At 43.3% G+C, this 23,069-nt stretch overlaps 18 non-coding genes across 18 annotated transcripts; all 18 read right to left on the reverse strand.

Annotated features, from left to right (window-relative positions):
• Positions 1-1,314: 1,314 nt before the first annotated feature.
• trnag-gcc (transfer RNA glycine (anticodon GCC)) lies at positions 1,315-1,385 on the reverse strand. Its single transcript has one exon. It is a non-coding gene; the product is annotated as a tRNA-Gly (tRNA).
• Positions 1,386-3,352: 1,967 nt separating this feature from the next.
• On the reverse strand, positions 3,353-3,423 carry trnag-ccc (transfer RNA glycine (anticodon CCC)). Its single transcript has one exon. It is a non-coding gene; the product is annotated as a tRNA-Gly (tRNA).
• Positions 3,424-4,137: 714 nt separating this feature from the next.
• On the reverse strand, positions 4,138-4,208 carry trnag-gcc (transfer RNA glycine (anticodon GCC)). The gene has a single exon. It is a non-coding gene; the product is annotated as a tRNA-Gly (tRNA).
• An 880-nt stretch (positions 4,209-5,088) lies between these two features.
• Positions 5,089-5,159, reverse strand: trnag-gcc (transfer RNA glycine (anticodon GCC)). The gene has a single exon. It is a non-coding gene; the product is annotated as a tRNA-Gly (tRNA).
• A 1,962-nt stretch (positions 5,160-7,121) lies between these two features.
• Positions 7,122-7,192, reverse strand: trnag-ccc (transfer RNA glycine (anticodon CCC)). Its single transcript has one exon. It is a non-coding gene; the product is annotated as a tRNA-Gly (tRNA).
• Positions 7,193-7,906: 714 nt separating this feature from the next.
• trnag-gcc (transfer RNA glycine (anticodon GCC)) lies at positions 7,907-7,977 on the reverse strand. The gene has a single exon. It is a non-coding gene; the product is annotated as a tRNA-Gly (tRNA).
• Positions 7,978-8,849: 872 nt separating this feature from the next.
• Positions 8,850-8,920, reverse strand: trnag-gcc (transfer RNA glycine (anticodon GCC)). The gene has a single exon. It is a non-coding gene; the product is annotated as a tRNA-Gly (tRNA).
• A 1,962-nt stretch (positions 8,921-10,882) lies between these two features.
• Positions 10,883-10,953, reverse strand: trnag-ccc (transfer RNA glycine (anticodon CCC)). Its single transcript has one exon. It is a non-coding gene; the product is annotated as a tRNA-Gly (tRNA).
• A 714-nt stretch (positions 10,954-11,667) lies between these two features.
• Positions 11,668-11,738, reverse strand: trnag-gcc (transfer RNA glycine (anticodon GCC)). Its single transcript has one exon. It is a non-coding gene; the product is annotated as a tRNA-Gly (tRNA).
• Positions 11,739-12,610: 872 nt separating this feature from the next.
• Positions 12,611-12,681, reverse strand: trnag-gcc (transfer RNA glycine (anticodon GCC)). The gene has a single exon. It is a non-coding gene; the product is annotated as a tRNA-Gly (tRNA).
• A 1,964-nt stretch (positions 12,682-14,645) lies between these two features.
• Positions 14,646-14,716, reverse strand: trnag-ccc (transfer RNA glycine (anticodon CCC)). The gene has a single exon. It is a non-coding gene; the product is annotated as a tRNA-Gly (tRNA).
• Positions 14,717-15,430: 714 nt separating this feature from the next.
• On the reverse strand, positions 15,431-15,501 carry trnag-gcc (transfer RNA glycine (anticodon GCC)). Its single transcript has one exon. It is a non-coding gene; the product is annotated as a tRNA-Gly (tRNA).
• Positions 15,502-16,373: 872 nt separating this feature from the next.
• On the reverse strand, positions 16,374-16,444 carry trnag-gcc (transfer RNA glycine (anticodon GCC)). The gene has a single exon. It is a non-coding gene; the product is annotated as a tRNA-Gly (tRNA).
• Positions 16,445-18,406: 1,962 nt separating this feature from the next.
• On the reverse strand, positions 18,407-18,477 carry trnag-ccc (transfer RNA glycine (anticodon CCC)). The gene has a single exon. It is a non-coding gene; the product is annotated as a tRNA-Gly (tRNA).
• A 714-nt stretch (positions 18,478-19,191) lies between these two features.
• On the reverse strand, positions 19,192-19,262 carry trnag-gcc (transfer RNA glycine (anticodon GCC)). The gene has a single exon. It is a non-coding gene; the product is annotated as a tRNA-Gly (tRNA).
• An 872-nt stretch (positions 19,263-20,134) lies between these two features.
• Positions 20,135-20,205, reverse strand: trnag-gcc (transfer RNA glycine (anticodon GCC)). Its single transcript has one exon. It is a non-coding gene; the product is annotated as a tRNA-Gly (tRNA).
• Positions 20,206-22,167: 1,962 nt separating this feature from the next.
• trnag-ccc (transfer RNA glycine (anticodon CCC)) lies at positions 22,168-22,238 on the reverse strand. The gene has a single exon. It is a non-coding gene; the product is annotated as a tRNA-Gly (tRNA).
• A 714-nt stretch (positions 22,239-22,952) lies between these two features.
• trnag-gcc (transfer RNA glycine (anticodon GCC)) lies at positions 22,953-23,023 on the reverse strand. The gene has a single exon. It is a non-coding gene; the product is annotated as a tRNA-Gly (tRNA).
• Between the last annotated feature and the right edge of the window lie 46 nt (positions 23,024-23,069).

Consider the following 23,069-nt stretch of genomic DNA (forward strand, 5'->3'; position numbering starts at 1 on the left):
TTCGTTCTTGAAACGTAGCATTATAGCAATGTAAGTAATGCAACAAGTGAATGGTACATTCCTTTAACGATAAGATCACTCTCCACCACTTTATAATTATCACCACGAACTGTAAATATAACCAGCTTTGATACATTGTGAGAAGAGGTTTGGCCTTTTGGACTGGGGGTATAATTCTCATTTAGGGTGTATAAGGACAAGTTTCGAATCCCAAACGAGTCCTTCTTTACACTGGGTAAATATAGACAGGGTTTCTGAACTTTGAGTTCAACTGAAACTTCCTTACTAATAGGAATGGATCTACACTGGTAAAGTTAGGATGTCATCAATTGCTGGGGGCTCATTGGGCTGAGGTCCTCTGGCACCAGCCTGTTAATTATTCCAAGGGTGAGGACTGGAACACATGGCGAGGCTGCATTCAGCCATTCTGGTCCTCGTCTATGGAATAGGCTGCCGGAGGTCATCATGTCCGCAGAGACTGTTGATATTTTTAAAGGAAGGCTCAAGACTCACCTCCTTAGTTTGGCTTTTAGATGATTTATCTTAGTCTTTTAATTCAGGACTGTCATTTTATCTACTATCATTGTCTTTCATTTTTAGCTTCTTTGTCTTTTAGCATCATCATTTTTCTGATATATTTTAGCTCCGTCGTTTTATGTTATTGTCTTTTAATTTTTAGCTTATTTTTCTTTTAGCATTATCATTTTCTTTTATATATTTCAGCTCCAGTGTTTCCTCAAGGGGGGCCTCCGCGCTGGGAGGTGTGGCTGGCCTTCTCACAGGGGGCTTCATCCCAGAGGCTCCCTAGGCCCGGCGGACCGGGACCCTCTGCACTTTGTCTAGGGTCTACCCCGGTCAGTCCGGGCCGGGGGGTCTGTGTGTTGGCGGAGCTCCCTGTGGCCGTGGGCTGTCATCCCTCTCAGCGCGGATGACCTACCCTGGGTACATTTTCTCATATGGTTTCTCTGTGCCTTGCCATGTCTTTCTGTCTTTCTACGAAGATAGTTTATTAGGTTGTGTTAATGCGTGTGTTCTGTGTGTATGCGAGTTCAGGCGTGTGTGCGTATGTGTCTTGTGTTTATGTTGGGTGGGTGAAATGGGTTTTAGTTTTTTGTTGTAATTTGGATGTTTATATTGTACAGCACTCTGAGCTGCATTTTACGTATGAAAAGTGATATATGAATAAAATTTGATTGATTGATATAGGTATTATTTGCACTTTAGGTGCAAGAGGTTTCTGGTTAAAATCAGGGATGGTGGTGTCCAACAAGAGATCGCACTCATTGCGTACTGCCATGAAGCAGCAGCAGCTTTTGCATTGGCCGGGAATTGAACCCGGGCCTCTCGCATGGCAAGCGAGAATTCTACCACTGAACAACCAATGCTTACAGAGGAATACCCTTCAGTCATAGACGTCCACTAAGGATAACGTTTTCAAGGGACCAAATGAGACCATTTTTTTCGTTTTTTAAACGTAGCATTATAGCAATGTAAGTAATGCAACAAGTGAATGGTACATTCCTTTAACGATAAGATCACTCTCCACCACTTTATAATTATGACCACGACCTATAAAGATAACCAGTTTTGATGCATTGGTGAGAAGAGGTTTGGCTTTTTGGACTGGGGGTATAAATCTCATTTACGGTGTATGAGGACAAGTTTCGAATCCCAAACGAGTCCTTCTTTACACTGGGTAAATATAAACATTGTTTCTGAACTTTGAGTTCAACTGAAACTCCCGTACTAATAGGAAAGGATCTACGCTGGTAAAAATAGAACGTCATCAATTTGTTGGCTCCTTAGGCCTTGGTTGTCATTTGCAATTTGGGAGCGCGCAATTTCTGGTTTAAATACGAACAGGTGCCGATTCAGGCTTGCGGAGACCCGTTTAAACCTCAGGCTACAAGCACATGGTTGCATTCGGCTCATGGGTCTACTCTAGGCGGTTGATTCTCGCTTAGGGTGCGGGAGGCTGGGTTCAAATCTCAGACGAGCCACCGCTGAGTTGGAATACACATGGTTTACCAAACTTTGAGTCCGTTAACAATTTCAAAGGCAGACTGGAAAGGGTGACGCTGGTAAACTTAACATGAAATTACAAAACTGAAAACATAACGACTATACTTTAAAAAAAAACTATACTTCAGGTCCTTGTTATTTCAATAACCTTCGTCTTATCTCCAAAGTCCGATATCTTTCAAAAATCTTGGAAATGACAGTTTCTACCCAGCTCCATTCCCAAATGACCTCCAATAACCTCTATTAATATTTCAAGTCTAGTTTCCGACCTAATGCAGTACAGAAATCTCACTCATCAAGAACACCAATGACCTCCTCCTGGCAAGCCACCCTAGCCTACTTAACATTCTCACCCTCCTCGATCTCTCAGCAGCTTGTGATTCAATTTTAACACCATCTTCCTGAACGGACTCCATTACAGTGGAATTACACAAACACAACTCTTCAATTATTCAACGCCGATGTGTCCGGTGGGACCCAATTCGTTCAACTGACATCATTCAAATCCCACCCATCCCCTGTTTTTTCTGGTGTCCAACAAGGCTCTGTCTTAGGCCCTCTCCACTTCGTTATCTTTATTCTTACTTCTTGTCGAGCTGTTTCACAGATTAATCATACACTTCCACTGTTATGCAAATGACACTCAGCTCTACCTCGCCACATAACCAACTGCCACTATTCCTGCTTCCTCCCTTTCTGACTGCTTCTCCGAACTTAATCACTGGTTCTCATCCAATTATGTGCAACTCAACATTGATAAAACTGATATCCTACTGGTAGGTACCAAGTCCACTCAAGACAGAACTTAGCGTTTTTCACATGACACTTGACAATACCTCAGTTTTACCCCCTGGTCAGGTTTTACTCTGGGTGTCATCCACTCCCTCCTTTCACTGAGAATTAAATAACATGGTCTGATCTGGATAGTTTCTACTTTATGAAATAATTGTCCTGCGTCCCCGTCCATTGTCCTTTTAAAGAGCTTACGTCCTTGCATTTAACCAGTCCTAGTCACAATTACTTTCAATAATTTACTGCAAAAACACCTGATTAAACGCCACAATTGCTAAATTTAGCCCAAAAAACGGATTTCTACATACATTAAAAGGTTCTGACAAATAGCCTCGGGTCTCCACATTAGTAAATCGAGTGTTATTAATATCCTATGCACCGGTAGACGGTGTTGTCATTCCCGCCCTGAAATGAGGCAAACTGCAGATAAAGCTGGGGTCGCAAGAGGGAAATTGACAGATGAAAACAACGTAGGCGTGGGACGTTCCAACAACAGGTCACAATCGTAATTAATACTATATGACATTGCTTCAGCTTTTGCATTGGCCGGGAATTGAACCCGGGGCTCTCGCATGGGAAGCGAGAATTCTACCACTGAACTACCAATGCTTAGTACACCGCGGTCAATTAGACATAGATGACCACCAAGGAAAACCTTTTTTAATGGACCCAATAAGACCTTTTTTTCCATTCTTGAAACAGTGCAAAATTAACCTATCTCATGCATCAAGTGAACGATACATTCCTTTAACGATGAGATCATTTTGCAGAAATTTTTTAATACTGGGAAATGCACTAACGATTCACGAACATACATTGCGATAATGGATACCAGTATCAAGACATTGAGAAAACACTGATAACGTCTGATAATGTGACATTGAGATAACATATTTCAGCATTGTGAGACTAAACTGCTGCATTTCTGATAGTTGGAACTCCACCTCTTTATAATTAAGACTACGTTCTATAAAGATAACCGATTTCGACACCTTGTAAAAAGAGGTTTGGCTTTTTGGACTGGCTGTATAAGTCTCACTTCAAGTTTGTGAGGACACTTTTTTCAAATCCCAAACGTGTCCTCCATTACACTGGGTGAATATAGACATGGTTTCGGGAGTTTGAGTTCAAATGAAATTTCCTTACTAATAGCAATGCTTCTACGCTGGTAGAATTATAATGTCATGAATTGCTGGAGGCTCATTGGGATATAGGCATTATTCGCACTTTGGGTGCGAGAGGGGCTTGGTTCAAATCAGGGATGGTGATGTCCAACAAGAGATCACCCTCACAGTGTACATGTCATGAAGCAACAGCAGCTTTTGCATTGGCCGGGAATTGAACCCGGGCCTCTCGCATGGCAAGCGAGAATTCTACCACTGAACAACCAATGCTTACGAGTCCAGGACGGGGGGTCTGTGTGTTGGCGGAGCTCCCTGTGGCCGTGGGCTGTCATCCCTCTCAACGCGGATGACCTACCCTGGGTACATTTTCTCATATGGTTTCTCTGTGCCTTGCTATGTCTTTCTGTCTTTCTACGAAGATAGTTTATTAGGTTGTGTTGCAGACCGGGACCCTCTGCACTTTGTCTAGGGTCTACCCCGGTCAGTCCGGGCCTGAGGGGTCTGTGTGTTGGCGGAACTCCCTGTGGCCGTGGGCTGTCATCCCTCTCAGCGCGGATGACCTACCCTGGGTACATTTTCTCATATGGTTTCTCTGTGCCTTGCCATGTCTTTCTGTCTTTCTACGAAGATAGTTTATTAGGTTGTGTTGCAGACCGGGACCCTCTGCACTTTGTCTAGGGTCTACCCCGGTCAGTCCGGGCCTGAGGGGTCTGTGTGTTGGCGGAACTCCCTGTGGCCGTGGGCTGTCATCCCTCTCAGCGCGGATGACCTACCCTGGGTACATTTTCTCATATGGTTTCTCTGTGCCTGGCCATGTCTTTCTGTCTTTCTACGAAGATAGTTTATTAGGTTGTGTTAATGCGTGTGTTCTGTGTGTATGCGAGTTCAGGCGTGTATGTGGATGTGTCTTGTGTTTATGTTGGGTGGGTGAAATGGGTTTTAGTCTTTTGTTGTAATTTGGATGTTTATATTGTACAGCACTCTGAGCTGCATTTTACGTATGAAAAGTGATATATGAATAAAATTTGATTGATTGATCTAGGTATTATTGGCACTTTAGGTGCAAGAGGTTTCTGGTTCAAATCAGGGATGGTGGTGTCCAACAAGAGATCGCACTCATTGCGTACTGCCATGAAGCAGCAGCAGCTTTTGCATTGGCCGGGAATTGAACCCGGGCCTCTCGCATGGCAAGCGAGAATTCTACCACTGAACAACCAATGCTTACAGAGGAATGCCCTTCAGTCATAGACGTCCACTAAGGATAACGTTTTCAAGGGACCAAATGAGACCATTTTTTTCGTTTTTGAAACGTAGCATTATAGCAATGTAAGTAATGCAACAAGTGAATGGTACATTCCTTTAACGATAAGATCACTCTCCACCACTTTATAATTATGACCACGACCTATAAAGATAACCAGTTTTGATGCATTGGTGAGAAGAGGTTTGGCTTTTTGGACTGGGGGTATAAATCTCATTTACGGTGTATGAGGACAAGTTTCGAATCCCAAACGAGTCCTTCTTTACACTGGGTAAATATAAACATTGTTTCTGAACTTTGAGTTCAACTGAAACTCCCGTACTAATAGGAAAGGATCTACGCTGGTAAAATTAGAACGTCATCAATTTGTTGGCTCCTTAGGCCTTGGTTGTCATTTGCAATTTGGGAGCACGCAATTTCTGGTTTAAATACGAACAGGTGCCGATTCAGGCTTGCGGAGACCCGTTTAAACCTCAGGCTACAAGCACATGGTCGCATTCGGCTCATGGGTCTAGGCGGTTGATTCTCGCTTAGGGTGCGGGAGGCTGGGTTCAAATCTCAGACGAGCCACCGCTGAGTTGGAATACACATGGTTTACCAAACTTTGAGTCCGTTAACAATTTCAAAGGCAGACTGGAAAGGGTGACGCTGGTAAACTTAACATGAAATTACAAAACTGAAAACATTACGACTGTACTTAAAAAAAAAACTATACTTCAGGTCCTTGTTATTTCAAAAACCTTCGTCTTATCTCCAAAGTCCGATACCTTTCAAAAATCTTGGAAATGACAGTTTCTACCCAGCTCCATTCCCAAATGACCTCCAATAACCTCTATTAATATTTCAAGTCTAGTTTCCGACCTAATGCAGTACAGAAATCTCACTCATCAAGAACACCAATGACCTCCTCCTGGCAAGCCACCCTAGCCTACTTAACATTCTCACCCTCCTCGATCTCTCAGCAGCTTGTGATTCAATTTTAACACCATCTTCCTGAACGGACTCCATTACAGTGGAATTACACAAACACAACTCTTCAATTATTCAACGCCGATGTGTCCGGTGGGACCCAATTCGTTCAACTGACATCATTCAAATCCCACCCATCCCCTGTTTTTTCTGGTGTCCAACAAGGCTCTGTCTTAGGCCCTCTCCACTTCGTTATCTTTATTCTTACCTCTTGTCGAGCTGTTTCACAGATTAATCATACACTTCCACTGTTATGCAAATGACACTCAGCTCTACCTCGCCACATAACCAACTGCCACTATTCCTGCTTCCTCCCTTTCTGACTGCTTCTCCGAACTTAATCACTGGTTCTCATCCAATTATGTGCAACTCAACATTGATAAAACTGATATCCTACTGGTAGGTACCAAGTCCACTCAAGACAGAACTTAGCGTTTTTCACATGACACTTGACAATACCTCAGTTTTACCCCCTGGTCAGGTTTTACTCTGGGTGTCATCCACTCCCTCCTTTCACTGAGAATTAAATAACATGGTCTGATCTGGATAGTTTCTACTTTATGAAATAATTGTCCTGCGTCCCCGTCCATTGTCCTTTTAAAGAGCTTACGTCCTTGCATTTAACCAGTCCTAGTCACAATTACTTTCAATAATTTACTGCAAAAACACCTGATTAAACGCCACAATTGCTAAATTTAGCCCAAAAAACGGATTTCTACATACATTAAAAGGTTCTGACAAATAGCCTCGGGTCTCCACATTAGTAAATCGAGTGTTATTAATATCCTATGCACCGGTAGACGGTGTTGTCATTCCCGCCCTGAAATGAGGCAAACTGCAGATAAAGCTGGGGTCGCAAGAGGGAAATTGACAGATGAAAACAACTTAGGCGTGGCACGTTCCAACAACAGGTCACAATCGTAATTAATACTATATGACATTGCTTCAGCTTTTGCATTGGCCGGGAATTGAACCCGGGGCTCTCGCATGGGAAGCGAGAATTCTACCACTGAACTACCAATGCTTAGTACAGCGCGGTCAATTAGACATAGATGACCACCAAGGAAAACCTTTTTTAATGGACCCAATAAGACCTTTTTTTCCATTCTTGAAACAGTGCAAAATTAACCTATCTCATGCATCAAGTGAACGATACATTCCTTTAACGATGAGATCATTTTGCAGAAATTTTTTAATACTGGGAAATGCACTAACGATCCACGACCATACATTGCGATAATGGATGCCAGTATCAAGACATTGAGAAAACACTGATAACGTCTGATAATGTGACATTGAGATAACATATTTCAGCATTGTGAGACTAAACTGCTGCATTTCTGATAGTTGGAACTCCACCTCTTTATAATTAAGACTACGTTCTATAAAGATAACCGATTTCGACACCTTGTAAAAAGAGGTTTGGCTTTTTGGACTGGCTGTATAAGTCTCACTTCAAGTTTGTGAGGACACTTTTTTCAAATCCCAAACGTGTCCTCCATTACACTGGGTGAATATAGACATGGTTTCGGGAGTTTGAGTTCAAATGAAATTTCCTTACTAATAGCAATGCTTCTACGCTGGTAGAATTATAATGTCATGAATTGCTGGAGGCTCATTGGGATATAGGCATTATTCGCACTTTGGGTGCGAGAGGTGCTTGGTTCAAATCAGGGATGGTGATGTCCAACAAGAGATCACCCTCACAGTGTACATGTCATGAAGCAACAGCAGCTTTTGCATTGGCCGGGAATTGAACCCGGGCCTCTCGCATGGCAAGCGAGAATTCTACCACTGAACAACCAATGCTTACGCGTCCGGGACGGGGGGTCTGTGTGTTGGCGGAGCTCCCTGTGGCCGTGGGCTGTCATCCCTCTCAACGCGGATGACCTACCCTGGGTACATTTTCTCATATGGTTTCTCTGTGCCTTGCTATGTCTTTCTACGAAGATAGTTTATTAGGTTGTGTTGCAGACCGGGACCCTCTGCACTTTGTCTAGGGTCTACCCCGGTCAGTCCGGGCCTGAGGGGTCTGTGTGTTGGCGGAACTCCCTGTGGCCGTGGGCTGTCATCCCTCTCAGCGCGGATGACCTACCCTGGGTACATTTTCTCATATGGTTTCTCTGTGCCTTGCCATGTCTTTCTGTCTTTCTACGAAGATAGTTTATTAGGTTGTGTTGCAGACCGGGACCCTCTGCACTTTGTCTAGGGTCTACCCCGGTCAGTCCGGGCCTGAGGGGTCTGTGTGTTGGCGGAACTCCCTGTGGCCGTGGGCTGTCATCCCTCTCAGCGCGGATGACCTACCCTGGGTACATTTTCTCATATGGTTTCTCTGTGCCTGGCCATGTCTTTCTGTCTTTCTACGAAGATAGTTTATTAGGTTGTGTTAATGCGTGTGTTCTGTGTGTATGCGAGTTCAGGCGTGTATGTGGATGTGTCTTGTGTTTATGTTGGGTGGGTGAAATGGGTTTTAGTCTTTTGTTGTAATTTGGATGTTTATATTGTACAGCACTCTGAGCTGCATTTTACGTATGAAAAGTGATATATGAATAAAATTTGATTGATTGATATAGGTATTATTGGCACTTTAGGTGCAAGAGGTTTCTGGTTCAAATCAGGGATGGTGGTGTCCAACAAGAGATCGCACTCATTGCGTACTGCCATGAAGCAGCAGCAGCTTTTGCATTGGCCGGGAATTGAACCCGGGCCTCTCGCATGGCAAGCGAGAATTCTACCACTGAACAACCAATGCTTACAGAGGAATGCCCTTCAGTCATAGACGTCCACTAAGGATAACGTTTTCAAGGGACCAAATGAGACCATTTTTTTCGTTTTTGAAACGTAGCATTATAGCAATGTAAGTAATGCAACAAGTGAATGGTACATTCCTTTAACGATAAGATCACTCTCCACCACTTTATAATTATGACCACGACCTATAAAGATAACCAGTTTTGATGCATTGGTGAGAAGAGGTTTGGCTTTTTGGACTGGGGGTATAAATCTCATTTACGGTGTATGAGGACAAGTTTCGAATCCCAAACGAGTCCTTCTTTACACTGGGTAAATATAAACATTGTTTCTGAACTTTGAGTTCAACTGAAACTCCCGTACTAATAGGAAAGGATCTACGCTGGTAAAATTAGAACGTCATCAATTTGTTGGCTCCTTAGGCCTTGGTTGTCATTTGCAATTTGGGAGCACGCAATTTCTGGTTTAAATACGAACAGGTGCCGATTCAGGCTTGCGGAGACCCGTTTAAACCTCAGGCTACAAGCACATGGTCGCATTCGGCTCATGGGTCTAGGCGGTTGATTCTCGCTTAGGGTGCGGGAGGCTGGGTTCAAATCTCAGACGAGCCACCGCTGAGTTGGAATACACATGGTTTACCAAACTTTGAGTCCGTTAACAATTTCAAAGGCAGACTGGAAAGGGTGACGCTGGTAAACTTAACATGAAATTACAAAACTGAAAACATTACGACTGTACTTAAAAAAAAAACTATACTTCAGGTCCTTGTTATTTCAATAACCTTCGTCTTATCTCCAAAGTCCGATACCTTTCAAAAATCTTGGAAATGACAGTTTCTACCCAGCTCCATTCCCAAATGACCTCCAATAACCTCTATTAATATTTCAAGTCTAGTTTCCGACCTAATGCAGTACAGAAATCTCACTCATCAAGAACACCAATGACCTCCTCCTGGCAAGCCACCCTAGCCTACTTAACATTCTCACCCTCCTCGATCTCTCAGCAGCTTCTGATTCAATTTTAACACCATCTTCCTGAACGGACTCCATTACAGTGGAATTACACAAACACAACTCTTCAATTATTCAACGCCGATGTGTCCGGTGGGACCCAATTCGTTCAACTGACATCATTCAAATCCCACCCATCCCCTGTTTTTTCTGGTGTCCAACAAGGCTCTGTCTTAGGCCCTCTCCACTTCGTTATCTTTATTCTTACCTCTTGTCGAGCTGTTTCACAGATTAATCATACACTTCCACTGTTATGCAAATGACACTCAGCTCTACCTCGCCACATAACCAACTGCCACTATTCCTGCTTCCTCCCTTTCTGACTGCTTCTCCGAACTTAATCACTGGTTCTCATCCAATTATGTGCAACTCAACATTGATAAAACTGATATCCTACTGGTAGGTACCAAGTCCACTCAAGACAGAACTTAGCGTTTTTCACATGACACTTGACAATACCTCAGTTTTACCCCCTGGTCAGGTTTTACTCTGGGTGTCATCCACTCCCTCCTTTCACTGAGAATTAAATAACATGGTCTGATCTGGATAGTTTCTACTTTATGAAATAATTGTCCTGCGTCCCCGTCCATTGTCCTTTTAAAGAGCTTACGTCCTTGCATTTAACCAGTCCTAGTCACAATTACTTTCAATAATGTACTGCAAAAACACCTGATTAAACGCCACAATTGCTAAATTTAGCCCAAAAAACGGATTTCTACATACATTAAAAGGTTCTGACAAATAGCCTCGGGTCTCCACATTAGTAAATCGAGTGTTATTAATATCCTATGCACCGGTAGACGGTGTTGTCATTCCCGCCCTGAAATGAGGCAAACTGCAGATAAAGCTGGGGTCGCAAGAGGGAAATTGACAGATGAAAACAACTTAGGCGTGGCACGTTCCAACAACAGGTCACAATCGTAATTAATACTATATGACATTGCTTCAGCTTTTGCATTGGCCGGGAATTGAACCCGGGGCTCTCGCATGGGAAGCGAGAATTCTACCACTGAACTACCAATGCTTAGTACAGCGCGGTCAAATAGACATAGATGACCACCAAGGAAAACCTTTTTTAATGGACCCAATAAGACCTTTTTTTCCATTCTTGAAACAGTGCAAAATTAACCTATCTCATGCATCAAGTGAACGATACATTCCTTTAACGATGAGATCATTTTGCAGAAATTTTTTAATACTGGGAAATGCACTAACGATCCACGACCATACATTGCGATAATGGATGCCAGTATCAAGACATTGAGAAAACACTGATAACGTCTGATAATGTGACATTGAGATAACATATTTCAGCATTGTGAGACTAAACTGCTGCATTTCTGATAGTTGGAACTCCACCTCTTTATAATTAAGACTACGTTCTATAAAGATAACCGATTTCGACACCTTGTAAAAAGAGGTTTGGCTTTTTGGACTGGCTGTATAAGTCTCACTTCAAGTTTGTGAGGACACTTTTTTCAAATCCCAAACGTGTCCTCCATTACACTGGGTGAATATAGACATGGTTTCGGGAGTTTGAGTTCAAATGAAATTTCCTTACTAATAGCAATGCTTCTACGCTGGTAGAATTATAATGTCATGAATTGCTGGAGGCTCATTGGGATATAGGCATTATTCGCACTTTGGGTGCGAGAGGTGCTTGGTTCAAATCAGGGATGGTGATGTCCAACAAGAGATCACCCTCACAGTGTACATGTCATGAAGCAACAGCAGCATTTGCATTGGCCGGGAATTGAACCCGGGCCTCTCGCATGGCAAGCGAGAATTCTACCACTGAACAACCAATGCTTACGAGTCCGGGACGGGGGGTCTGTGTGTTGGCGGAGCTCCCTGTGGCCGTGGGCTGTCATCCCTCTCAACGCGGATGACCTACCCTGGGTACATTTTCTCATATGGTTTCTCTGTGCCTTGCTATGTCTTTCTACGAAGATAGTTTATTAGGTTGTGTTGCAGACCGGGACCCTCTGCACTTTGTCTAGGGTCTACCCCGGTCAGTCCGGGCCTGAGGGGTCTGTGTGTTGGCGGAACTCCCTGTGGCCGTGGGCTGTCATCCCTCTCAGCGCGGATGACCTACCCTGGGTACATTTTCTCATATGGTTTCTCTGTGCCTTGCCATGTCTTTCTGTCTTTTTACGAAGATAGTTTATTAGGTTGTGTTGCAGACCGGGACCCTCTGCACTTTGTCTAGGGTCTACCCCGGTCAGTCCGGGCCTGAGGGGTCTGTGTGTTGGCGGAACTCCCTGTGGCCGTGGGCTGTCATCCCTCTCAGCGCGGATGACCTACCCTGGGTACATTTTCTCATATGGTTTCTCTGTGCCTGGCCATGTCTTTCTGTCTTTCTACGAAGATAGTTTATTAGGTTGTGTTAATGCGTGTGTTCTGTGTGTATGCGAGTTCAGGCGTGTATGTGGATGTGTCTTGTGTTTATGTTGGGTGGGTGAAATGGGTTTTAGTCTTTTGTTGTAATTTGGATGTTTATATTGTACAGCACTCTGAGCTGCATTTTACGTATGAAAAGTGATATATGAATAAAATTTGATTGATTGATCTAGGTATTATTGGCACTTTAGGTGCAAGAGGTTTCTGGTTCAAATCAGGGATGGTGGTGTCCAACAAGAGATCGCACTCATTGCGTACTGCCATGAAGCAGCAGCAGCTTTTGCATTGGCCGGGAATTGAACCCGGGCCTCTCGCATGGCAAGCGAGAATTCTACCACTGAACAACCAATGCTTACAGGGGAATGCCCTTCAGTCATAGACGTCCACTAAGGATAACGTTTTCAAGGGACCAAATGAGACCATTTTTTTCGTTTTTGAAACGTAGCATTATAGCAATGTAAGTAATGCAACAAGTGAATGGTACATTCCTTTAACGATAAGATCACTCTCCACCACTTTATAATTATGACCACGACCTATAAAGATAACCAGTTTTGATGCATTGGTGAGAAGAGGTTTGGCTTTTTGGACTGGGGGTGTAAATCTCATTTACGGTGTATGAGGACAAGTTTCGAATCCCAAACGAGTCCTTCTTTACACTGGGTAAATATAAACATTGTTTCTGAACTTTGAGTTCAACTGAAACTCCCGTACTAATAGGAAAGGATCTACGCTGGTAAAATTAGAACGTCATCAATTTGTTGGCTCCTTAGGCCTTGGTTGTCATTTGCAATTTGGGAGCACGCAATTTCTGGTTTAAATACGAACAGGTGCCGATTCAGGCTTGCGGAGACCCGTTTAAACCTCAGGCTACAAGCACATGGTCGCATTCGGCTCATGGGTCTAGGCGGTTGATTCTCGCTTAGGGTGCGGGAGGCTGGGTTCAAATCTCAGACGAGCCACCGCTGAGTTGGAATACACATGGTTTACCAAACTTTGAGTCCGTTAACAATTTCAAAGGCAGACTGGAAAGGGTGACGCTGGTAAACTTAACATGAAATTACAAAACTGAAAACATTACGACTGTACTTAAAAAAAAAAAACTATACTTCAGGTCCTTGTTATTTCAATAACCTTCGTCTTATCTCCAAAGTCCGATACCTTTCAAAAATCTTGGAAATGACAGTTTCTACCCAGCTCCATTCCCAAATGACCTCCAATAACCTCTATTAATATTTCAAGTCTAGTTTCCGACCTAATGCAGTACAGAAATCTCACTCATCAAGAACACCAATGACCTCCTCCTGGCAAGCCACCCTAGCCTACTTAACATTCTCACCCTCCTCGATCTCTCAGCAGCTTCTGATTCAATTTTAACACCATCTTCCTGAACGGACTCCATTACAGTGGAATTACACAAACACAACTCTTCAATTATTCAACGCCGATGTGTCCGGTGGGACCCAATTCGTTCAACTGACATCATTCAAATCCCACCCATCCCCTGTTTTTTCTGGTGTCCAACAAGGCTCTGTCTTAGGCCCTCTCCACTTCGTTATCTTTATTCTTACCTCTTGTCGAGCTGTTTCACAGATTAATCATACACTTCCACTGTTATGCAAATGACACTCAGCTCTACCTCGCCACATAACCAACTGCCACTATTCCTGCTTCCTCCCTTTCTGACTGCTTCTCCGAACTTAATCACTGGTTCTCATCCAATTATGTGCAACTCAACATTGATAAAACTGATATCCTACTGGTAGGTACCAAGTCCACTCAAGACAGAACTTAGCGTTTTTCACATGACACTTGACAATACCTCAGTTTTACCCCCTGGTCAGGTTTTACTCTGGGTGTCATCCACTCCCTCCTTTCACTGAGAATTAAATAACATGGTCTGATCTGGATAGTTTCTACTTTATGAAATAATTGTCCTGCGTCCCCGTCCATTGTCCTTTTAAAGAGCTTACGTCCTTGCATTTAACCAGTCCTAGTCACAATTACTTTCAATAATGTACTGCAAAAACACCTGATTAAACGCCACAATTGCTAAATTTAGCCCAAAAAACGGATTTCTACATACATTAAAAGGTTCTGACAAATAGCCTCGGGTCTCCACATTAGTAAATCGAGTGTTATTAATATCCTATGCACCGGTAGACGGTGTTGTCATTCCCGCCCTGAAATGAGGCAAACTGCAGATAAAGCTGGGGTCGCAAGAGGGAAATTGACAGATGAAAACAACTTAGGCGTGGCACGTTCCAACAACAGGTCACAATCGTAATTAATACTATATGACATTGCTTCAGCTTTTGCATTGGCCGGGAATTGAACCCAGGGCTCTCGCATGGGAAGCGAGAATTCTACCACTGAACTACCAATGCTTAGTACAGCGCGGTCAAATAGACATAGATGACCACCAAGGAAAACCTTTTTTAATGGACCCAATAAGACCTTTTTTTCCATTCTTGAAACAGTGCAAAATTAACCTATCTCATGCATCAAGTGAACGATACATTCCTTTAACGATGAGATCATTTTGCAGAAATTTTTTAATACTGGGAAATGCACTAACGATCCACGACCATACATTGCGATAATGGATGCCAGTATCAAGACATTGAGAAAACACTGATAACGTCTGATAATGTGACATTGAGATAACATATTTCAGCATTGTGAGACTAAACTGCTGCATTTCTGATAGTTGGAACTCCACCTCTTTATAATTAAGACTACGTTCTATAAAGATAACCGATTTCGACACCTTGTAAAAAGAGGTTTGGCTTTTTGGACTGGCTGTATAAGTCTCACTTCAAGTTTGTGAGGACACTTTTTTCAAATCCCAAACGTGTCCTCCATTACACTGGGTGAATATAGACATGGTTTCGGGAGTTTGAGTTCAAATGAAATTTCCTTACTAATAGCAATGCTTCTACGCTGGTAGAATTATAATGTCATGAATTGCTGGAGGCTCATTGGGATATAGGCATTATTCGCACTTTGGGTGCGAGAGGTGCTTGGTTCAAATCAGGGATGGTGATGTCCAACAAGAGATCACCCTCACAGTGTACATGTCATGAAGCAACAGCAGCATTTGCATTGGCCGGGAATTGAACCCGGGCCTCTCGCATGGCAAGCGAGAATTCTACCACTGAACAACCAATGCTTACGAGTCCGGGACGGGGGGTCTGTGTGTTGGCGGAGCTCCCTGTGGCCGTGGGCTGTCATCCCTCTCAACGCGGATGACCTACCCTGGGTACATTTTCTCATATGGTTTCTCTGTGCCTTGCTATGTCTTTCTACGAAGATAGTTTATTAGGTTGTGTTGCAGACCGGGACCCTCTGCACTTTGTCTAGGGTCTACCCCGGTCAGTCCGGGCCTGAGGGGTCTGTGTGTTGGCGGAACTCCCTGTGGCCGTGGGCTGTCATCCCTCTCAGCGCGGATGACCTACCCTGGGTACATTTTCTCATATGGTTTCTCTGTGCCTTGCCATGTCTTTCTGTCTTTTTACGAAGATAGTTTATTAGGTTGTGTTGCAGACCGGGACCCTCTGCACTTTGTCTAGGGTCTACCCCGGTCAGTCCGGGCCTGAGGGGTCTGTGTGTTGGCGGAACTCCCTGTGGCCGTGGGCTGTCATCCCTCTCAGCGCGGATGACCTACCCTGGGTACATTTTCTCATATGGTTTCTCTGTGCCTGGCCATGTCTTTCTGTCTTTCTACGAAGATAGTTTATTAGGTTGTGTTAATGCGTGTGTTCTGTGTGTATGCGAGTTCAGGCGTGTATGTGGATGTGTCTTGTGTTTATGTTGGGTGGGTGAAATGGGTTTTAGTCTTTTGTTGTAATTTGGATGTTTATATTGTACAGCACTCTGAGCTGCATTTTACGTATGAAAAGTGATATATGAATAAAATTTGATTGATTGATATAGGTATTATTGGCACTTTAGGTGCAAGAGGTTTCTGGTTCAAATCATGGATGGTGGTGTCCAACAAGAGATCGCACTCATTGCGTACTGCCATGAAGCAGCAGCAGCTTTTGCATTGGCCGGGAATTGAACCCGGGCCTCTCGCATGGCAAGCGAGAATTCTACCACTGAACAACCAATGCTTACAGAGGAATGCCCTTCAGTCATAGACGTCCACTAAGGATAACGTTTTCAAGGGACCAAATGAGACCATTTTTTTCGTTTTTGAAACGTAGCATTATAGCAATGTAAGTAATGCAACAAGTGAATGGTACATTCCTTTAACGATAAGATCACTCTCCACCACTTTATAATTATGACCACGACCTATAAAGATAACCAGTTTTGATGCATTGGTGAGAAGAGGTTTGGCTTTTTGGACTGGGGGTATAAATCTCATTTACGGTGTATGAGGACAAGTTTCGAATCCCAAACGAGTCCTTCTTTACACTGGGTAAATATAAACATTGTTTCTGAACTTTGAGTTCAACTGAAACTCCCGTACTAATAGGAAAGGATCTACGCTGGTAAAATTAGAACGTCATCAATTTGTTGGCTCCTTAGGCCTTGGTTGTCATTTGCAATTTGGGAGCACGCAATTTCTGGTTTAAATACGAACAGGTGCCGATTCAGGCTTGCGGAGACCCGTTTAAACCTCAGGCTACAAGCACATGGTCGCATTCGGCTCATGGGTCTAGGCGGTTGATTCTCGCTTAGGGTGCGGGAGGCTGGGTTCAAATCTCAGACGAGCCACCGCTGAGTTGGAATACACATGGTTTACCAAACTTTGAGTCCGTTAACAATTTCAAAGGCAGACTGGAAAGGGTGACGCTGGTAAACTTAACATGAAATTACAAAACTGAAAACATTACGACTGTACTTAAAAAAAAAACTATACTTCAGGTCCTTGTTATTTCAATAACCTTCGTCTTATCTCCAAAGTCCGATACCTTTCAAAAATCTTGGAAATGACAGTTTCTACCCAGCTCCATTCCCAAATGACCTCCAATAACCTCTATTAATATTTCAAGTCTAGTTTCCGACCTAATGCAGTACAGAAATCTCACTCATCAAGAACACCAATGACCTCCTCCTGGCAAGCCACCCTAGCCTACTTAACATTCTCACCCTCCTCGATCTCTCAGCAGCTTGTGATTCAATTTTAACACCATCTTCCTGAACGGACTCCATTACAGTGGAATTACACAAACACAACTCTTCAATTATTCAACGCCGATGTGTCCGGTGGGACCCAATTCGTTCAACTGACATCATTCAAATCCCACCCATCCCCTGTTTTTTCTGGTGTCCAACAAGGCTCTGTCTTAGGCCCTCTCCACTTCGTTATCTTTATTCTTACCTCTTGTCGAGCTGTTTCACAGATTAATCATACACTTCCACTGTTATGCAAATGACACTCAGCTCTACCTCGCCACATAACCAACTGCCACTATTCCTGCTTCCTCCCTTTCTGACTGCTTCTCCGAACTTAATCACTGGTTCTCATCCAATTATGTGCAACTCAACATTGATAAAACTGATATCCTACTGGTAGGTACCAAGTCCACTCAAGACAGAACTTAGCGTTTTTCACATGACACTTGACAATACCTCAGTTTTACCCCCTGGTCAGGTTTTACTCTGGGTGTCATCCACTCCCTCCTTTCACTGAGAATTAAATAACATGGTCTGATCTGGATAGTTTCTACTTTATGAAATAATTGTCCTGCGTCCCCGTCCATTGTCCTTTTAAAGAGCTTACGTCCTTGCATTTAACCAGTCCTAGTCACAATTACTTTCAATAATGTACTGCAAAAACACCTGATTAAACGCCACAATTGCTAAATTTAGCCCAAAAAACGGATTTCTACATACATTAAAAGGTTCTGACAAATAGCCTCGGGTCTCCACATTAGTAAATCGAGTGTTATTAATATCCTATGCACCGGTAGACGGTGTTGTCATTCCCGCCCTGAAATGAGGCAAACTGCAGATAAAGCTGGGGTCGCAAGAGGGAAATTGACAGATGAAAACAACTTAGGCGTGGCACGTTCCAACAACAGGTCACAATCGTAATTAATACTATATGACATTGCTTCAGCTTTTGCATTGGCCGGGAATTGAACCCGGGGCTCTCGCATGGGAAGCGAGAATTCTACCACTGAACTACCAATGCTTAGTACAGCGCGGTCAAATAGACATAGATGACCACCAAGGAAAACCTTTTTTAATGGACCCAATAAGACCTTTTTTTCCATTCTTGAAACAGTGCAAAATTAACCTATCTCATGCATCAAGTGAACGATACATTCCTTTAACGATGAGATCATTTTGCAGAAATTTTTTAATACTGGGAAATGCACTAACGATCCACGACCATACATTGCGATAATGGATGCCAGTATCAAGACATTGAGAAAACACTGATAACGTCTGATAATGTGACATTGAGATAACATATTTCAGCATTGTGAGACTAAACTGCTGCATTTCTGATAGTTGGAACTCCACCTCTTTATAATTAAGACTACGTTCTATAAAGATAACCGATTTCGACACCTTGTAAAAAGAGGTTTGGCTTTTTGGACTGGCTGTATAAGTCTCACTTCAAGTTTGTGAGGACACTTTTTTCAAATCCCAAACGTGTCCTCCATTACACTGGGTGAATATAGACATGGTTTCGGGAGTTTGAGTTCAAATGAAATTTCCTTACTAATAGCAATGCTTCTACGCTGGTAGAATTATAATGTCATGAATTGCTGGAGGCTCATTGGGATATAGGCATTATTCGCACTTTGGGTGCGAGAGGTGCTTGGTTCAAATCAGGGATGGTGATGTCCAACAAGAGATCACCCTCACAGTGTACATGTCATGAAGCAACAGCAGCATTTGCATTGGCCGGGAATTGAACCCGGGCCTCTCGCATGGCAAGCGAGAATTCTACCACTGAACAACCAATGCTTACGAGTCCGGGACGGGGGGTCTGTGTGTTGGCGGAGCTCCCTGTGGCCGTGGGCTGTCATCCCTCTCAACGCGGATGACCTACCCTGGGTACATTTTCTCATATGGTTTCTCTGTGCCTTGCTATGTCTTTCTACGAAGATAGTTTATTAGGTTGTGTTGCAGACCGGGACCCTCTGCACTTTGTCTAGGGTCTACCCCGGTCAGTCCGGGCCTGAGGGGTCTGTGTGTTGGCGGAACTCCCTGTGGCCGTGGGCTGTCATCCCTCTCAGCGCGGATGACCTACCCTGGGTACATTTTCTCATATGGTTTCTCTGTGCCTTGCCATGTCTTTCTGTCTTTTTACGAAGATAGTTTATTAGGTTGTGTTGCAGACCGGGACCCTCTGCACTTTGTCTAGGGTCTACCCCGGTCAGTCCGGGCCTGAGGGGTCTGTGTGTTGGCGGAACTCCCTGTGGCCGTGGGCTGTCATCCCTCTCAGCGCGGATGACCTACCCTGGGTACATTTTCTCATATGGTTTCTCTGTGCCTTGCCATGTCTTTCTGTCTTTCTACGAAGATAGTTTATTAGGTTGTGTTAATGCGTGTGTTCTGTGTGTATGCGAGTTCAGGCGTGTATGTGGATGTGTCTTGTGTTTATGTTGGGTGGGTGAAATGGGTTTTAGTCTTTTGTTGTAATTTGGATGTTTATATTGTACAGCACTCTGAGCTGCATTTTACGTATGAAAAGTGATATATGAATAAAATTTGATTGATTGATATAGGTATTATTGGCACTTTAGGTGCAAGAGGTTTCTGGTTCAAATCAGGGATGGTGGTGTCCAACAAGAGATCGCACTCATTGCGTACTGCCATGAAGCAGCAGCAGCTTTTGCATTGGCCGGGAATTGAACCCGGGCCTCTCGCATGGCAAGCGAGAATTCTACCACTGAACAACCAATGCTTACAGAGGAATGCCCTTCAGTCATAGACGTCCACTAAGGATAACGTTTTCAAGGGACCAAATGAGACCATTTTTTTCGTTTTTGAAACGTAGCATTATAGCAATGTAAGTAATGCAACAAGTGAATGGTACATTCCTTTAACGATAAGATCACTCTCCACCACTTTATAATTATGACCACGACCTATAAAGATAACCAGTTTTGATGCATTGGTGAGAAGAGGTTTGGCTTTTTGGACTGGGGGTATAAATCTCATTTACGGTGTATGAGGACAAGTTTCGAATCCCAAACGAGTCCTTCTTTACACTGGGTAAATATAAACATTGTTTCTGAACTTTGAGTTCAACTGAAACTCCCGTACTAATAGGAAAGGATCTACGCTGGTAAAATTAGAACGTCATCAATTTGTTGGCTCCTTAGGCCTTGGTTGTCATTTGCAATTTGGGAGCACGCAATTTCTGGTTTAAATACGAACAGGTGCCGATTCAGGCTTGCGGAGACCCGTTTAAACCTCAGGCTACAAGCACATGGTCGCATTCGGCTCATGGGTCTAGGCGGTTGATTCTCGCTTAGGGTGCGGGAGGCTGGGTTCAAATCTCAGACGAGCCACCGCTGAGTTGGAATACACATGGTTTACCAAACTTTGAGTCCGTTAACAATTTCAAAGGCAGACTGGAAAGGGTGACGCTGGTAAACTTAACATGAAATTACAAAACTGAAAACATTACGACTGTACTTAAAAAAAAAACTATACTTCAGGTCCTTGTTATTTCAATAACCTTCGTCTTATCTCCAAAGTCCGATACCTTTCAAAAATCTTGGAAATGACAGTTTCTACCCAGCTCCATTCCCAAATGACCTCCAATAACCTCTATTAATATTTCAAGTCTAGTTTCCGACCTAATGCAGTACAGAAATCTCACTCATCAAGAACACCAATGACCTCCTCCTGGCAAGCCACCCTAGCCTACTTAACATTCTCACCCTCCTCGATCTCTCAGCAGCTTCTGATTCAATTTTAACACCATCTTCCTGAACGGACTCCATTACAGTGGAATTACACAAACACAACTCTTCAATTATTCAACGCCGATGTGTCCGGTGGGACCCAATTCGTTCAACTGACATCATTCAAATCCCACCCATCCCCTGTTTTTTCTGGTGTCCAACAAGGCTCTGTCTTAGGCCCTCTCCACTTCGTTATCTTTATTCTTACCTCTTGTCGAGCTGTTTCACAGATTAATCATACACTTCCACTGTTATGCAAATGACACTCAGCTCTACCTCGCCACATAACCAACTGCCACTATTCCTGCTTCCTCCCTTTCTGACTGCTTCTCCGAACTTAATCACTGGTTCTCATCCAATTATGTGCAACTCAACATTGATAAAACTGATATCCTACTGGTAGGTACCAAGTCCACTCAAGACAGAACTTAGCGTTTTTCACATGACACTTGACAATACCTCAGTTTTACCCCCTGGTCAGGTTTTACTCTGGGTGTCATCCACTCCCTCCTTTCACTGAGAATTAAATAACATGGTCTGATCTGGATAGTTTCTACTTTATGAAATAATTGTCCTGCGTCCCCGTCCATTGTCCTTTTAAAGAGCTTACGTCCTTGCATTTAACCAGTCCTAGTCACAATTACTTTCAATAATGTACTGAAAAAACACCTGATTAAACGCCACAATTGCTAAATTTAGCCCAAAAAACGGATTTCTACATACATTAAAAGGTTCTGACAAATAGCCTCGGGTCTCCACATTAGTAAATCGAGTGTTATTAATATCCTATGCACCGGTAGACGGTGTTGTCATTCCCGCCCTGAAATGAGGCAAACTGCAGATAAAGCTGGGGTCGCAAGAGGGAAATTGACAGATGAAAACAACTTAGGCGTGGCACGTTCCAACAACAGGTCACAATCGTAATTAATACTATATGACATTGCTTCAGCTTTTGCATTGGCCGGGAATTGAACCCAGGGCTCTCGCATGGGAAGCGAGAATTCTACCACTGAACTACCAATGCTTAGTACAGCGCGGTCAAATAGACATAGATGACCACCAAGGAAAACCTTTTTTAATGGACCCAATAAGACCTTTTTTTCCATTCTTGAAACAGTGCAAAATTAACCTATCTCATGCATCAAGTGAACGATACATTCCTTTAACGATGAGATCATTTTGCAGAAATTTTTTAATACTGGGAAATGCACTAACGATCCACGACCATACATTGCGATAATGGATGCCAGTATCAAGACATTGAGAAAACACTGATAACGTCTGATAATGTGACATTGAGATAACATATTTCAGCATTGTGAGACTAAACTGCTGCATTTCTGATAGTTGGAACTCCACCTCTTTATAATTAAGACTACGTTCTATAAAGATAACCGATTTCGACACCTTGTAAAAAGAGGTTTGGCTTTTTGGACTGGCTGTATAAGTCTCACTTCAAGTTTGTGAGGACACTTTTTTCAAATCCCAAACGTGTCCTCCATTACACTGGGTGAATATAGACATGGTTTCGGGAGTTTGAGTTCAAATGAAATTTCCTTACTAATAGCAATGCTTCTACGCTGGTAGAATTATAATGTCATGAATTGCTGGAGGCTCATTGGGATATAGGCATTATTCGCACTTTGGGTGCGAGAGGTGCTTGGTTCAAATCAGGGATGGTGATGTCCAACAAGAGATCACCCTCACAGTGTACATGTCATGAAGCAACAGCAGCATTTGCATTGGCCGGGAATTGAACCCGGGCCTCTCGCATGGCAAGCGAGAATTCTACCACTGAACAACCAATGCTTACGAGTCCGGGACGGGGGGTCTGTGTGTTGGCGGAGCTCCCTGT

This window comes from Idiotropiscis lumnitzeri, chromosome 7, assembly GCF_059441095.1.
Source record: "Idiotropiscis lumnitzeri isolate Australia: NSW breed Sydney's pygmy pipehorse chromosome 7, RoL_Ilum_1.0, whole genome shotgun sequence".
NCBI classification, from domain to species: domain Eukaryota; kingdom Metazoa; phylum Chordata; class Actinopteri; order Syngnathiformes; family Syngnathidae; genus Idiotropiscis; species Idiotropiscis lumnitzeri.